This window comes from Lissotriton helveticus, chromosome 4_1 (genome assembly GCF_964261635.1).
Source record: "Lissotriton helveticus chromosome 4_1, aLisHel1.1, whole genome shotgun sequence".
Lineage (NCBI taxonomy): Eukaryota > Metazoa > Chordata > Amphibia > Caudata > Salamandridae > Lissotriton > Lissotriton helveticus.
Genome location: NC_136063.1, coordinates 319,846,059 through 319,862,012, shown reverse-complemented (window position 1 = coordinate 319,862,012; position 15,954 = coordinate 319,846,059).

The following is a 15,954-nucleotide window of genomic DNA, read 5'->3' as shown; positions in this document are numbered from 1 at the left end:
CGCATCCTAATTGTCCCCACGGGACTACCGCACCTCTGGTGGTCGGTCCCGGTTTCCGTTACGTTGGCGGGCGGACAAAGTCCATCCGCCATTGTAATGGGGACCCAAGCTCTGATATCAGTCTCTAATCTTAGCTTCAGTATTATACGTATGCAGCAACCTGTCAATTTAGTCAATGGCTTGTTTCTTCATAACGATTGATCCATAAGAGGAATTAATTTTGCACTAATAGCTGTAATGGTGGGGCTGAGAGCTCCACCCCAATATATCTTGGAAAGTGCTTGATTGCCCGCAGGGCTGGGCTGGTACTTTTATTTATCACATGACTGATGTGACAGGAGCAAATGAGTGTAATAGGATACTCATTGGCAATTCCTTTTTGTTCCCAAAACGTAATATTTTAGTTTCATCATAATTAAGGTTCAGTTTGTTACATGCATTATACTGTTGGCCATTTTGAGTAGTGGATAGTATGACCAGATCAACTGCATAAGCTACACAGCAGTATATGGCCGGGTTTTGTAGTGTCTCTTTCTTTCTGTTCCAGTGCCTCATGAAGATCAGCAATATATAGAGAAAAAAGTAGCTATGATAGAGTATATCCTTTTTTTAATTCTCGGGATAAGGCCCTTTCCATTGCTCAGTTTTATCTGGACCCTGCTATCCAGGTGGTGGTCAAATATTAAGGGCTCCATTTACAAGGCGACTTTGGCACCGGAGCGTCACTATTTATGACACTCCGGTTTCGTTGTGTCCTGCTCCATATTTACAAAGCAGCAATGCGGCCTTGTAAATATCGTTCCCTTTAACGCAGTTTTCTGCTTTAACCCGTTGGGTGCGGCCGCGATTCTGCGCCTGTGCGGCAGAATCGCGAGTGGGCGGGTTTATGACGGCCCCCACCCATCATCAGCACATGAGCCCCGTGATGCATGATGGCTGGGGGCCGTCATCAGCATCGAAGGGGTTAAAGGGGCATGCAATGGATGTTGCTGTGGGCGTTTCCAACTACACCCATGGCTTTTTGACACTGCCCCAGATTTACAAGGAATCATAAATCTGAGGCAGTACCAAAAATGTACGCTGCCCCAAGGGGGGAGTAAGGGTGGCTCAACGAGGAGAAATACTTCTATTTCTCCTCATTTTTTACTCATTCTGCAGCTCACATAGAAGGAGCAAACTGCCATTAAATATGGTTTTAGTGCAGGAAGGTAGCCTGTCCTACATAACAGCAATCGTCACTGCAACAAAGGAACCCTTGGACCATAGTGCAAGGGTGTCTGCGTTGGTGCACAACTGCTGTCGTGCGCTGGTTCTGGGGTGAGTACAGTTATGCACCGTATTCTTGTAAATACAGCCCATTTTGGCACTTAGAGAATGATGCAGCTCGGCGCAGCAAAATTGCTTGAGGCACTGCGCTGCGCCATTGTCTTGTAAGTATGCCACTAGGGGGCCGATTAAAATGCGGCTCGGAAGGCTCGGACCGACGGTCGGAGCCTTCCTAGCTGCATCGTAATGGGCCAGTCGGATTCCTTTCCGACCGCCTTATTGTGATGGAAGTGGTCAGAAAGGAATGCAACAGGTCCTTCTGGCTGGCTAACGATGGCCTCGGAGAGCCTGTCCACCAGTCGGAATTAGGCAAGTAATCTCAAGGGTAGGTCTTTCTACCTTTGAGTTTACGGTGACAGTTTCCGACATGGTTTCCATGCCGGTCTGCCCGACATGAAACCATGTCGGAAAGCGTCTTTGGGGGCCCCCTTGGGTGTACGGACTCCGGTTGGAAGTCGAGGGGACAACTATGTTACCCCCTGTTGATCCCTGCACCTTGTGGCAGGCACCTTGAGGTTACACGCAACGTGTAGGACACGCCCCTTTGTTGCGGAAACCCGGCTAAGACGCTGCCCGAGTTTGCCGTCTTATCTGAACCCTTCCCTTTGAGGACCGCCTGAAATTATTACCGTACGGAGCAATACGACTCAGGACCCCTTCAGTTATCTGGCCGTGGTCAACGAAATATCCCTATACGGAGCAACACGACCGAGAACTCTTACAGTTATCGAGCCTGGGTTGCCCTGACTGTTTTTTATGACTGCCTATTGCGATTGACCCCCCATTAAGACGTCTTTGGATTGAGGCGTGGAAATATACACATAAATACCCGGAATATTCACCAAATTGTTAATCCATCGTTGGACTCTTTGACACATCATTAATAGGTGGCCCGTCTAGTCGCATTGACGTGACCCCTTCGTTTTACCCGTGGTCCCCCCCCTCCCTTCCCTCCTGACCCCTGTCCTGAAGAAGACCCACAGCAGAGGCCTTGAAATTGCCCTTTTGCGCCAGGGTCGAAATGTCGACGATTATGCCCACCTTTTGAGGCCTACACCTTATTTTTCTTCCCTCCCCCTTGTGTTTCATATAATTGATGTATAGACAAATGTATGGGTAGGCCTTTGGTTGTTCAACTGAAAAATAGCCTTTTTTAGTTGTACTGAATTATCTTAATTTTGCCTTTTTGAGCTAACTCTTCTTTCAATTCACTTGAGCACCCCCTTTTCTTTTTCTGTTTACTGCATCTTGCAGTTTTCTCTTTTGACTAATTATTTTAGGATCATGTAAATAAATTTGCTATAAAAGAGAGATCAAGTACATCTGCCTTCTGATCTGTTTTGTGTTGGGTCTGTTGCAGTTAATATTGCTGTTTGCAAATTACGCGTCTCCTCTCCTCAGTTACAGATTTAATGTTTATTCTAAAAATAAGATTTACATTAATCGTTTTTTAAGTTGTATCTAGGACCACCTTGTTTCTATATATAAATTGTTACCCAGGTCCTGAAATTCACTGGGTCAACCCTATTGTTTTAATGGGTTCATTCTCACCCAGCTAAAGATTTTCATCTTCATCTCATGCCTTCTTACCCCAATATCCCTGTACTCTCTTCACAACTAATGACTCCTTATCTTCTATGTCTATATGCTTCTCCTTTCCCCATTCCACTTTTTCTCTTCTATGGCACCATGCATTGTGGTGATATGGCTGTTTGTAACACCCTGCTTGTTTTGATGCCCTTGATTAAGCTATTTTCTGATTTCCCTATTAATTTGACAAATGCCTTAATTGATACAATAATTCTGTGATGTTCAGAACTGTTGTTTCCTGGCCTATGCTAACTAGGCCTCAATTCTATTTTGTATTAGTATGGTTGCTTCATAATATTCATAATGTGCCTATAATTCTTATTGACAACACACTCAGCAAAATGTGCGCCTTGTTTGTTTTGACATGCTGTTGTTGAAGAGCTCCGGAGAAAGCTTTTAGATACATCTCAAGGTCCTTTCTGTCTGTCTGCTGTATGATATTCATCTAGAAGACTTTCCATTGTTTATGTAAACAGAATATTTCTGAAACCTCTGATGATATAAGGCTAGAAGGGATTATTATTTACTGAGGACAATAGTGGTAAGATGGTGGTATTATATGACGTTTAATAATGTTTTAAAAAAATGGGCTACTAGTTGAGGGGGATTAAACCCTTTTTGCACAGCAACCACAATCCTTGTCAGGATGAAGTCACAAGCAAGCTCCAAATTAACCTGTGCGCAACCCTCTCGTAGCTTGGCACAGAGCATACAGGCTTAACTAATAGACAAGGTGTAAAGTAATTATGCAGCACTTCAAACATTAATAAAGTGCAAAATACACACAGGAAAAATCCCACACAAATTTAGAAAAATAGGGTGAATTTTAATGAATAAATCAAGACAAAAACGACAAAAATCCAATTAGTAAAACCGGAGACATACAATTTGAAAGATTCCGATGAAAATAGTGCCAGAAAGCCTAAAGCTCTGTTATCAAGGGGGGTTTTGTCCAAAAAGTGTGGCCGGGTAGGACAATTATAATTATAAGAAAGAAGAAAACCCGGTCACTCGTTTGTTGGTTCTGCTCAATTTTTATTTAGGGCAGAATCTTGCACTCAGGTATTTAATCCTTCTGTGCAACCTGTATATTTTTTAGGAATTACAAGGAAAGTAAATGTGCTGATTTTTACAAATACTTTAGCTGTCCGAAGAATTGCTTACTGTCCCGCACAAAGACACATGTATTTACATATATTTACAAACACAATTTACACATCATGTGTAAATTGTGTTTGTAAATATATGTAAATACATGTGTCTTTGTGCGGGACAGTAAGCAATTCTTCGGACAGCTAAAGTATTTGTAAAAATCAGCACATTTACTTTCCTTGTAATTCCTAAAAAATATACAGGTTGCACAGAAGGATTAAATACCTGAGTGCAAGATTCTGCCCTAAATAAAAATTGAGCAGAACCAACAAACGAGTGACCGGGTTTTCTTCTAGAAAGCCTAAAGCATCACTCGCGTCCATCTGGTCATGCAGACCGAGAGAAAATCACAAGTTGAGGCCAACTGAGTTGGAGCATGGCTTGGATACAGGGACCAGGTTAGTCGTGCTGAAAAGTTACATTCTCAGTGCAGCGCAAAGAGTCCCATTTAGGGTGGAGGGGGTCACGAGGAACAGGGAAGGGTCGCAGGCGGTCATCATTGTAGAGTGAAGAGCTGACGTCACGTACGGTCGGGCCACAGCTTCACTGTGAAACCAAATTATGAATATAAAGTCAAAGCTCCTCCTGAGCGGTCAATACTGTAGTGTGAAGGGTCAGGTTAACACACCTTTGTGGTGGCGGGCAATGAGAATGACAAGGATTTTGGAGCCATCTGGCCCGTTCTCGGTCACAAAGAGCTCAAAAACTTCAATTACCTCCACTGAGGCCCCACCAAGTGTCCCGGATCTGAGGGACACCATTTGGGGAAAGGGGCTTACTCAGCTGGATCTGGGTGCTGGTTCAGGTGGTTGGGAGTCTGTCATGTCCATGTGTCTCTGAACCCGGAAGCTAGCAGACAAGCCCTTAGAGTCACTCAGGGAGTCCCATTTTCGGGGGGTGGGGGGGCAAAATCCCTCTGACTCAGGCAGGAGGGCAGCAGGGCTGTAATCCAGTAAGCAACAGTTCAGCAAGGCAGTAGTCCAGCAGGGCAACAGTCCAGCAGATTGGCAGCGCTTTCAGTAGCACAGCAGTCTTTCTTCCTGGCAGAGTCTCCACAGTCCCAGAACTGTACTGAAGAGTTGGTGTCTGAGGAGGTCCAATATTTATACCAGGTGCCTCCTTTGAAGTGGGAGAAGATTATTACATTTAATATAGTAACACCAATAGTATCCTATAGGAGAGGGAGGCCTTGCAGTAGTGAAACATTAATTTAAGAGTTTTACTCTACCAGGACATGTAAAACTTAAAAGTACATGTCCTACTTTTCAAATGCATTGTACTCTGCCCTCTGGGTTGTCCAGGTCCTTTCCAAGTGGTGACTTAAATGTATTAAGCATGGGCTGAAAATCTGTTCCGCTCGTGGAATTTGTGAATTTTTGGCAATTTTGCGGTCCGCGAATCGCGCGAAATTGTCAAAGAATTCTCAATTTGCGAGTTGGCGGATTTTTTTTGCTTGGTCGCCCTTCAAAAATACAATCTCGCGCATGCGGCGTTGACTTACTGTGATTCTGAGTTCACGAGTTCTTTTTCTCCCGGTTTGCGTGCGCTGTGCCATTTTCGATCTTGCTGCGTGATCGTGCAAGACTTTTCGACCGCGAGTACCGTGTGATCGCGCAAGACTTTTCGACTGTGAGTACGTCATAGCGTCCAGCCATCTTGCACTGCGAGCCTTTCAGAACGCGAATACGTCATAAGGGCCCGGCATCACGCATCGCGAGAGTAAACAATTGCGAACACGCAGCTGACATCCGGCGGGAGATTTGAACATCTCGCTTTTCCCGAAATAGCAAAAATTTCAATTCTGCACAAGAAATCTATCGCTGGCAGCATAAACCTTCTGAAATTGATGATTTGGATCAGAATAACTCCTCAGATTGACATTTGGCTGAACTTTTTTGTGCAACGAGTGCATTTTTGGGGGGTTGGGAGGAAAGAAGTGCTCCAGAGTCTCCAACTTCCTGTTCCTGTCCAGCAGGCTCCTCCCAGTGCTTTGTCCATGTCCTGGTCACTTTTCATTTGGATCTGGAGCTTGAAGGATTACTCTTTGTAGCTGCTGCTGGATATTTGTATTTGAGGACTTTTTGTTTGGATCACTTTTGGAGTTGAGATTTTACAAGTAAGTTGGTGTTGTTTGTTTGGGGCATTGCAGTTGCTGCAACTACAATTTATAAACTTTTTCACAACTTTAAAAAAAAGAATTAAAATATATTGTGGGTAGCAACAGTATCTAGTAGGCCCAGGGTTAGTCATGGGTGCATGATACAACTGTTTCTGTGAGTTTTGTTGAACTTAAATATCATTTATGGCATGGATGGCATGGAATTGAATAACTCACTGTTATTATATCTATGTGGATATTTTTTGTAATTTTGGGGTGCGTGTTAAAGCCATACTAGCCAGTAGGCCCTGGGGTAGTCAGTGGTGCATGGGCCAAGTCTTTCTGTGTGTTCTCTTGATTTTAAACATCATTTAGGGCATGGATGCCATTGGATTGGGGTGATTTTTGTGTGTATTTCGATTTTTTGGGTGTTGTTGGGGCCTGGTCCAGGGCCTGGCCATGTGGGTGGGGGGCCATTTTGAGGCCTGGTCCCGGGCCTGGCAATGTGGGTGGGGGTATAGAGGCCATTTTGAAGCCAGGCAGTGTGCTTTGTGCCATAGGCCTGCACCCAGTCTGCCTTGCTTTCATCCATTATGACCAGGGGTAGTCAGTGGTGCATGGGCCAAGTCTTTCTGTGTGTTCTCTTGATTTTAAACATCATTTAGGGCATGGATGCCATTGGATTGGGGTGATTTATGTGTGTATTTCGATTTTTGGGGTGTTGTTGGGGCCTGGTCCAGGGCCTGGTCATGTGGGTGGAGGTCTAGGGGCCATTTTGAAGCCAGGCAGTGTGCTTTGTGCCATAGGCCTGCACCCAGTCTGCCTTGCTTTCATCCATTATGCCCAGGGGTACTCAGTGGTGCATGAAACAACTCTCTCTGTGTGGTCTCTCTTCTATTAATTTATACATCCATTTTGGATTAGAATTGCAATTTTTATTTTGGGTCTTTCCGTATTTGGGTGTGTTGTGTTAATAATAATAAATGCCTAGTTGCAAATATTAATTGAAGCCTGACATATGCAACATTTATTTAACTGATGTTCCTCTGGCTTCCTTTGCTTTAGGTGCACAAAGACTGACAACCAGGAATCATCCTCATCATCATCACTTGTTGTAGTGCCAGGAAGAAGTCCTGCTGCGGTGTGTGCACATCGTCTCGTGACTTCACGTGTGGTGGCCACAGACAACTCGTGCAACTCGTGCAACTGCGTCCTGCTGTTCTGACATCTGAAGAAGATGGGCCCAAAGAAAGGTGGCCGTAGCTCCTCTACTCCTCTACCAAGAAAGTTGCTAGTGCCACTGCCAATAAGAAGGAGCAGAAGAAGCAAGTGCCGCCACTTACCAAGGAGACTGGTGTGCCAACAGAAACTTTTTTGGGAAAAAAAAACTATGCCTGCAGCAGCGGTGTCCGCCGGGGACCAAGCGGGGAGCAGCACCTCTGCTTCATTGGTCTCTGTGCCACCACGCCAAGTTAGACCCAAGTCCATGAGTGCCGCATGCCTGCAGCAGCGGTGTCCGCCGGGGACCAAGCGGGGAGCAGCACCTCTGCTTCATTGGTCTCTGTGCCACCACGCCAAGTTAGACCCAAGTCCATGAGTGCCGCAGACGCAGCCTCTTTAATTGCTCTTTCACCATCGACCAGTGATGTTGGCGTTGACTCATCGCAAAGTAGCATCCAATCAACGCAGGATGTAACTCATCTGACGAGTGTTCAACCACAGCCGCAATGACCACAGGCGCAACAAGGAGAGGCTCAAGGAGAGGCGCAAGGAGAGGCGCAAGGGGAGGCGCAAGGAGAGGCGCAAGGAGTGGCGCAAGGAATGGTGCAAGGAGTGGCGCAAGGAGTGGCGCAAGTAGAGGCGCAAGTAGAGGCGCAAGTAGAGGCACATGGAGAGGCGCATGGAGAGGCGCATGGAGAGGCACAACTGCCCACAATGCTTGTTCTTCCAGAAGTAAGGGCTCATCAGGAAATCGAGATTCAAGCGGAGGTATCATCTGAGCAAGCCACGCCTCCTGATGATCCATTGTCTTCCAGATCGCCAGCAAGAAAAAGGTCAAGGAGGGCTAGTACAAGTTCTTCTTCAAGCCCCCTTCCTTCTGATGATCTAGATCTTGATTGGACCCACCAATGCAGTCTGAGAGGGAGGCACACCATGAGCCAACAAAGATAGCTAAAAGGAATGTTCCCGCAAGGCTTTCACTTATGGGTGATGACGAACAAGATGTAAAAGTGATGTATTCTGCTGCTGATGAACAGTCTGATGATGACGACCCAGTCATCAGAGTCGTCACTCCAGCCCCAGCGGGCATGCAGCAGACAGAGATTTCTACCCTACCCAAAAATGCAGCTGTGCAGGATGTGTGTGGCGTGGCACCACTGGTGGTACCACCACCAACACAGGAAACTACTACACCAACACGACCTACAGCTTCCATATTTTCTCATCAGAAGGGCCGGCAGGGACCTCCATCCAGCTCGACCTCCATTACCTCAAGTACTGGTGCTGTAAGTGCACAACAGAGTCAAATTAAGCCACGCCCATCCTCCACTTCATCTGGCATTGAAAGTAGCACCACCACCAGAAATCTCAACTCCCCAGTTTGGGACTTCTTCAGTATTAGCAAAAAGGCGGAAAACCTAGTCATTTGTTCAATTTGTAAACAAGTAGTTAGTCGGGGGAAGCTTGGTACCAACTATGGTACCGGAGGCCAGAGAGGTCATCTAAAAACACCACATTATCCAGTGGGAGGCGCACCTAAGTAACATCCGGAAAGCCAAAAGTACAAATCCAAATGTAGACATTGATATTGCATCTGATGTCGAGGAGGAGCTGATCGTGCAGGGGGAGGTGAACAACCGTGAGACATTTTTTCTGGTACACACAGTACCCCTGGCAGCAGCACTGCAGTGATAGCGCCCACACCCTCCTCTACCCCAGCAACATGAAGGAGGCACAGTAGTCTGGTAGAGACACCAATGCGAAAAAGTACATCAATGAGCCTAACTGGGTTGAAGAGGTCGGGATCCTCATCACATATGAAAACGGTCCAGACCACCATTAAAAGCATGTTTTGGTCGGAGGCGCCATTGGAACGCAACCACCCAACGGCTTATAATGCAATGCTGGCTAAAATGTTAGCGCTGTACCTTCTCCCTTTTTCTTTCGTCGAAGGGGTGGGTTTTCTAGAATTTGTGGCAACAGTCTGCCCTAAATGGAAGGTTCCTAGCCGGTCCTATTTTGCCAGAGTTGCGGTTCCAGCACTACATCAAGATGTGCTGGAGGTGATTGGGGCAGCTTTGCAGAAGAGTGCTGTTCACACTATCCACCTGACAACAGACATGTGGACCAGTTGCCAAGCCGTTGATTACATGTGTATCACTGCACACTGGGTCTCTTTTGCGGGGGTTAGAGACAAGATAGCTTCAGGTGGTTACAGTGCCTCAATTTTTCAAGCTACTCGGAAACATGCAACAGTAGCCATGTTTGCCATGGAGAAATCTCATACTGCAGTAAACATTTTAGAGGAGTTTAACAGTAAGGTCTTTAAATGGCTGCATCCAAGAAAGTGCATGATTGGTTATGTTTCCACGGGTAATGTCAGTAATATAGTTAGGTATTATGAAGAACAAGAGGTCCAAGGCTCAAACAGATAAACTCTTACTATAGTATAGACCACAATAAGTTACTATACATTTTCCTTGCCCAGCCGGGCAGGGAATTTTATTTATAGATTAGTGCAAAAGTTTTTCAATTTTTCAATACATTTTTACAGTACACAATTTTTACTGTGAGGCACAGTCCTGCGCCATACATAGAGGTTTTTAGAAATGAAGGAAAGAAGTGAGCAAAAAATACTTCAGGCAAGAAGAAAAGAGCGTACTGGGCACTGTGAAAGTAAAATGATATAACAATGTTTCCCAGAGCAGAACATACATGAAAAATTACAAATGATCAACTGTAAGTCTACTAAGAAAGGTCGACGTTTCGATCCCGCGCTCTAATAGAATGGGATCATCATCAGGCCTTAAACGAATTAATTGCCTGAATGGAACATTAAATACGCCTGTTGGGGAAAAAACAGGGAGAGACAAAAATAGAGAATAGCCAGTTTTAGAGTACTAAGTATGCAGAACGACCGCATTTCCACATTCGGATTCGCAGTGAAAAATTCATGCGTGGTGACTGAAGAATTAGAAATATCGCATTCGGATTCGCCGTGAGAGATTCAAGCATGTTGAATGAAAAATTATGATGAGTGAAAAATTAAAACTAAAGTGAAATTACCGCTTTCGCTCGGAGAGATTCAAAGTAGTGACAGTTCTTAATTTCATGACATCTTTAAATTGCATGCTGTGAATGTGCCCAAAGTGCTGCTGTGGCTATGGGAACGGTGACTAAGGCTTCATAGTTATTGACAGTTGTGCCTGAAGTGGTGATTAAGGGAAGGCCTGGTGGGGAGGCTCAAGTACCTGGGTAGGCGCTGGTTGTAGAGAACCGCGTGGCTCCCACTTAATTTGAGGAGGGCTGGTGGGGGCACTGGTGAAGGAGATTTAATGAATTAGTAAAAGGTTGTCCAGGGCCTCAAGCTAAAGTTTAGCGTAAAATTAGTAAGCATACCCGGGGTCTGGTAAGCGCGGTTGTGGACCTTTTGGTTCCACAACAAGCAGCAATCTCAATGGAGAAGGATTTCGAGCGAAGGATTTCGAGCGGTCTGAGTGGATCCGCTGAAAAGTAAGGGGCATAAACATTAATGTTATGCACATGTCACTGGGTCATATGGCTATTGAGTAACCACGGGAAACCTTACCGATTGTCGGATGGATGATGTCTGTTAACCGTCCTGAACAGAAGACCGGAGGGGTATCGGGGGGATGGAGAGGTCCGCTAGGGGGGAGAGGGCATAAGGATTACTGTTGTGCCAGGCTCTTGATATCTTGGTAAAGGGGTGCGAGAGCAACATCTTACCAATTTTTCGTCGATTCGAGGCTCGGTGTCCTCAATGTTTTTTCGGAGTCGGCGGTCGAGGAAAATGCATCGATCCGCTGGCGGGAAAAGATCTGGGTTAGTTTGGGACCCACCTTGGTTGTGGCGATCACATAGGTGTTACGAGCGGCAGGGCGCAAGATTTGGGCTTACCAGGAAGGGAACAAGGTCCCGATGTGGGCCGGTCTTACTGTTCGTTCCACGCTACGTGGCAGGACTGAGGACAACAGGGGCCATGTTGGTTGTTTAAAGTTAGTGATGGTGTCAGGTGACAGTATCACATGTGTCCAGAAACAAGCACTGATACGGCTGGAAAAGCGTGGCAGCCATCTTGTAGTGGTGAAAGATAACTCCACATGCAATTGGAGGTTAGAAAGGGGTTTCTTGGTGTATTGATTGGTGACCATTTGAATAAACACAATTCAAAGAAGGGGCGGCGCAGTGATATTGTGTGAAGTGTGGTTTAGTGAGGTCACCAGGAGGGTGTTACAGTGAGCGGTCAAATATTATAAAAAAACATTTTGGCGCAGCATTTTAAAACGGTGAGAGTAAAATAATTAACTGTACAGAATTGTCAAATGGAGCATCTGAGCAAGTGATTAGAGAAGAGTTGTCCAATCTTCACTTCAGTTGAGTCCAGTTTGAATGGTATTGAATTGAATTATGCTCTTCTGTTCCTCGCGGTTCATTAGTTGGGCTAGGTTGCCTCCTCTTTGTGGCAGCTTGATGGTTTTTAGAATCGTCCACTTGATATCATCAGCTGTATGCCTTTGTTCTGAAAAATGCTCTACCAGAGGAGCATTGGGTGTGCCACACCTAATGCGGCTACGATGTTGGCAGATGCGGGTCTTTGCCTTCTGGGTTGTTTGGCCCACATACATTTTAGAGCATGGGCCGAGTATAGCATAAATAACATTGCAAGTGTTACAGTTTGTGAAAGATTTCAATTCAACATTTATGCCATTGTGATAGAAATTACGTGCTTCAATCGTAAATTCGCAAACATTACATGATCCACATTTCACATGACCAACAACAGGTGGCAAGCCCCAATTGGCTTCAATCGTGTTTCTCGCAGTGGGGGCAGGTAAGGCTGCTCTGATCAAGTGATCTCTTAAGTTTTTATTCTTTCGGTAAGCAAAGAGAGGTCTTTCTAAGTTGATGGGACCAGCATCAAGTACGCTCTTTTCTTCTTGCCTGAAGTATTTTTTGCTCACTTCTTTCCTTCATTTCCAAAAACCTCTATGTATGGCGCAGGACTGTGCCTCACAGTAAAAATTGTGTACTGTAAAAATTTATTTAAAAATTGAAAAACTTTTGCACTAATCTATAAATAAAATTCCCTGCCCGGCTGGGCAAGGAAAATGTATAGTAACTTATTGTGGTCTATACTATAGTAAGAGTTTATCTGTTTGAGCCTTGGACATCTTGTTCTTCATAATAACTGACTACCCATGGTCCACAGCTACCTATTGGGTCCCCCTTGTTTTCCAGTAATATAGTTAGGACCATGTCTGATGGTGGCTATTTCAGAGTGCCGTGTTTGGTGCACAGTATTAACATTGTTGTTCAAGATTTCTTGAAAAAAGAAAACAAAGTCAGTAAGTTACTGACCACCTGCCGAAGAATCTGTACACATTTCAGCCATTCTTTTAAGGCCCGGAAGCATCTGAGGATCATTCAACGTGTCCGTAGAGTGCCAGTCAGAGGACTCATCCAGGAGGTGGCAACACGTTGGAACTCAACCTTCTACATGCTTGAGCGTCTGTTTGAGCAGTACTTGGTAATCAATGAGTATGTCTTTAACGCACGGGGTGCTTCTATGAAAGACTTGAGGCTAGAGGTGGAGGAATGGGACCTAGTTAAAAGCCTGACAGACATGCTTCTTCCTTTTGAGGTCTTCACGGGTGAAGTAAGCAGGGAGGACTGTACTTTGGGCAAAGCTATCCCATTGTTGCGCATGCTAGAGCACCAACTGAAGGTGGTGTCTTCAACGTTCCAAGATGATGCTGAAAAGCAAGACGCATATCAGTTGGCGGAGAGCTTATTAACCCGTCTACTTGACAATGCAAGGCTTAAAGGAATACATTGTGAACAACATTACTTTTGTGCCACTATTCTGGATTCACGGTACAAAAAGGCACTGGCCAGCAATACATTAATTCCTTTTTATGAAGCCGATGTTTCAAAGTACAAACATTCGGTAGCTCTGTCAGCCACTCGGTTCGAAAAAGAGCGGCAGGAAATTGAAGGAACTGCCACAAGTACTACTGAATCGGCAGGCCATCGGGCGTCAAGGTCCACTTCTGTTTCCCTCTGAGCCGGTACCGACACCAGCAACCGTATCATCATCCTCACCTGCACCAGGCCCAGCCATAATATTGTCGGAAGCGGATTGGATAACTCATCAAGGGTTTGCTCGTTCCAGTGTTGATGCAAAGGCCACAGATGGTATGCAAAGTGGAGCACCCCTGGATGACCTTGAGTGGATGGTGCAGGCCTATCTGGAAGACCGAACAGAGGTCTTCATTGATCAGGACCCATTGCTGTAATGGTATGGGAAAAGGGGTCAATGGCTGCTGATCACCAAGCTGACTCTAAATTTTTGTCTTGCCCACTCGCAAGAGTGTCTTCTGAACGTGTTTTCAGTGCTGCTGGTGCCATTGTAACTTCAAAAAAGACCCGCCTCTCGCCCAAAAATGTGGAGAGGTTAACAATGATCAAGATGAATCAGCACTTCATACCACCAGATTACAAAATATGTGAATCCAAGCAGGAAGAAGAGGACACCGACTTAGGTGACGGAAGTTCTTCTCTGTTAGCTGAACTACTCCCGTTTCAATTCACAGAGTTTGAGGACGAGCTCTACTTCCCTGACACCTAGGCCTGAAATACTGACTTTCTTTTTTTTCATCCTTATTCACTTTTATTCCTGTGTGTCTTTCTTTGTTTTGTAACTTTTACCACAACAAAGCAGATGGCTGGATTACGCAGAATCAAGAAACTGTCGCTTCGTAGACGAGTTTCCTCAAAAGAAGTGGGACTGGAATTACTGACTATATGCTGACTGTTACTTCTGAAATTGACATGAGCGGCTGCCCTGTGGGCCTTCACTTTAAGAATAAGTTGCGGACAAAAAGTGGAACAGGTAATGAATGATGAGATGGCATGCAGTGGACAACACTGGCTGTCTGGCTCTGATGAAAGCAATTTCTGTTTGTTTGTTGTGCATGAAATGAATCATATGTGTTCTGTTATTATTTAATGTTTTACAGACTAAATGTAACTCAAGTCTACTCTGTTTTTACCTTGTTTAATGCAAATTGTACTTGTACTGCAGGGGCCACTAAGTTGCATTTTTTAATATGGAAAATGTCCTTGGACTCATTGTGTGTAGACTGTGACTGCATGAACAACATTGAGTTTGCCAATACCATGATGATGATGAGTCTTGATGATCAAAGTTACATAATATCTTTACAGTCACTCACTGGGATGGATGGATCATCATCGTCGGTTTACGGAAGAACTATGGCCATTTCGTGAGTAGCAAACAGGTCAACAACAAGTCAACAACAACCACAGCAGAACTACATGTCTGTCTAGTCGTGGTATGGAGTGGTCGAGCCAGTGTAGTGTTGTTATGCCAGAGTCCAGACAGCAGTTCATGTAAAATTGCGGCTATGTGGCTTCCTGCATAAAATTAGATCTGCTTTGTCTGTCTGTGTCAAAGAGGTATGCTACATGGAGGTTGATTCACTCAGTGGTGCCTGCCTTGACCGTCTGCATGGCCCTCGCCTGCTGTGTGCTAATTACTATCCTTGAAAAGAAAACTCAGAGTACGCACTTTAGAAATGATGCTTGTATGTAATACTGTCACCTCTGAAGTGAAAGTGTTATTTTTGCATTACACACGGTACCTTATATTTTTTCTCCGTGGTGTTTTAATATCCCTTCCTGTTTTTCCATCGACAATTACAGGCCGGCTTTTACCCTGTGCGACGGGAAAAACATTAACTCAGGCTTACCATAGCAATCCGCAATTCCGCATCCGCCAGGCAGGCAGTGGACAGTGTGTCTGGTCACCAAGATTGATCGAAGGAGCGTCAGATGGAATGGCGGTGTACCGCGAATAGGAGGAATGGCTGGATGCATGCAACTTCCCAAATTGAACAGGACAACTACAACATACAGTTACAGTATCCTCTTCACTTCTCCTTATCTTTTAAATAATGTTATTGTTATGAACTTCGATGAGTGCGACTCTGTGCATTTGCTCTCTGCTTCAAATTCATCCCTACAGCTATTTGATAAGCTTCTTTGCTATTTTAAAAACGAATTAAATGTACTAATAAGTGTTTATTCTCTCTGAGGGCAGATAGGCAAGTGAAATTGCGTAATTACTTCAGCCCTGTACTGTCAAATTGTTGATTTATAGTTAGTAAGTTGTAGTAAGTACTACTTTTCAGTAACCTAACCATCCATTTAGCAAACAACTTCATGCATGCAGTGCACTTCCTTTATGTCCCTTAAAAGATTTATGGATATCTTCGTGTCCAAATATTTGTTTTTCTTCATTTGTTGTTTGTCCATTTTGTGTTTTTTTCCTCTCTCCACAAAACTTTCCCAAAAACCCCCATTCCCATCCAATTTTCAAACCCTAACCCTCATCCCCCGGGCAGTGTGGTTTTCATTGAGGTGTGACTAAATGACAACAATAATTCCACACACTTGCTGGGGAGGATAAGGTCAAAGCAACAGAAAACCAATTTCAAGGCTGGTGAAGGAATCCTAGGATATAT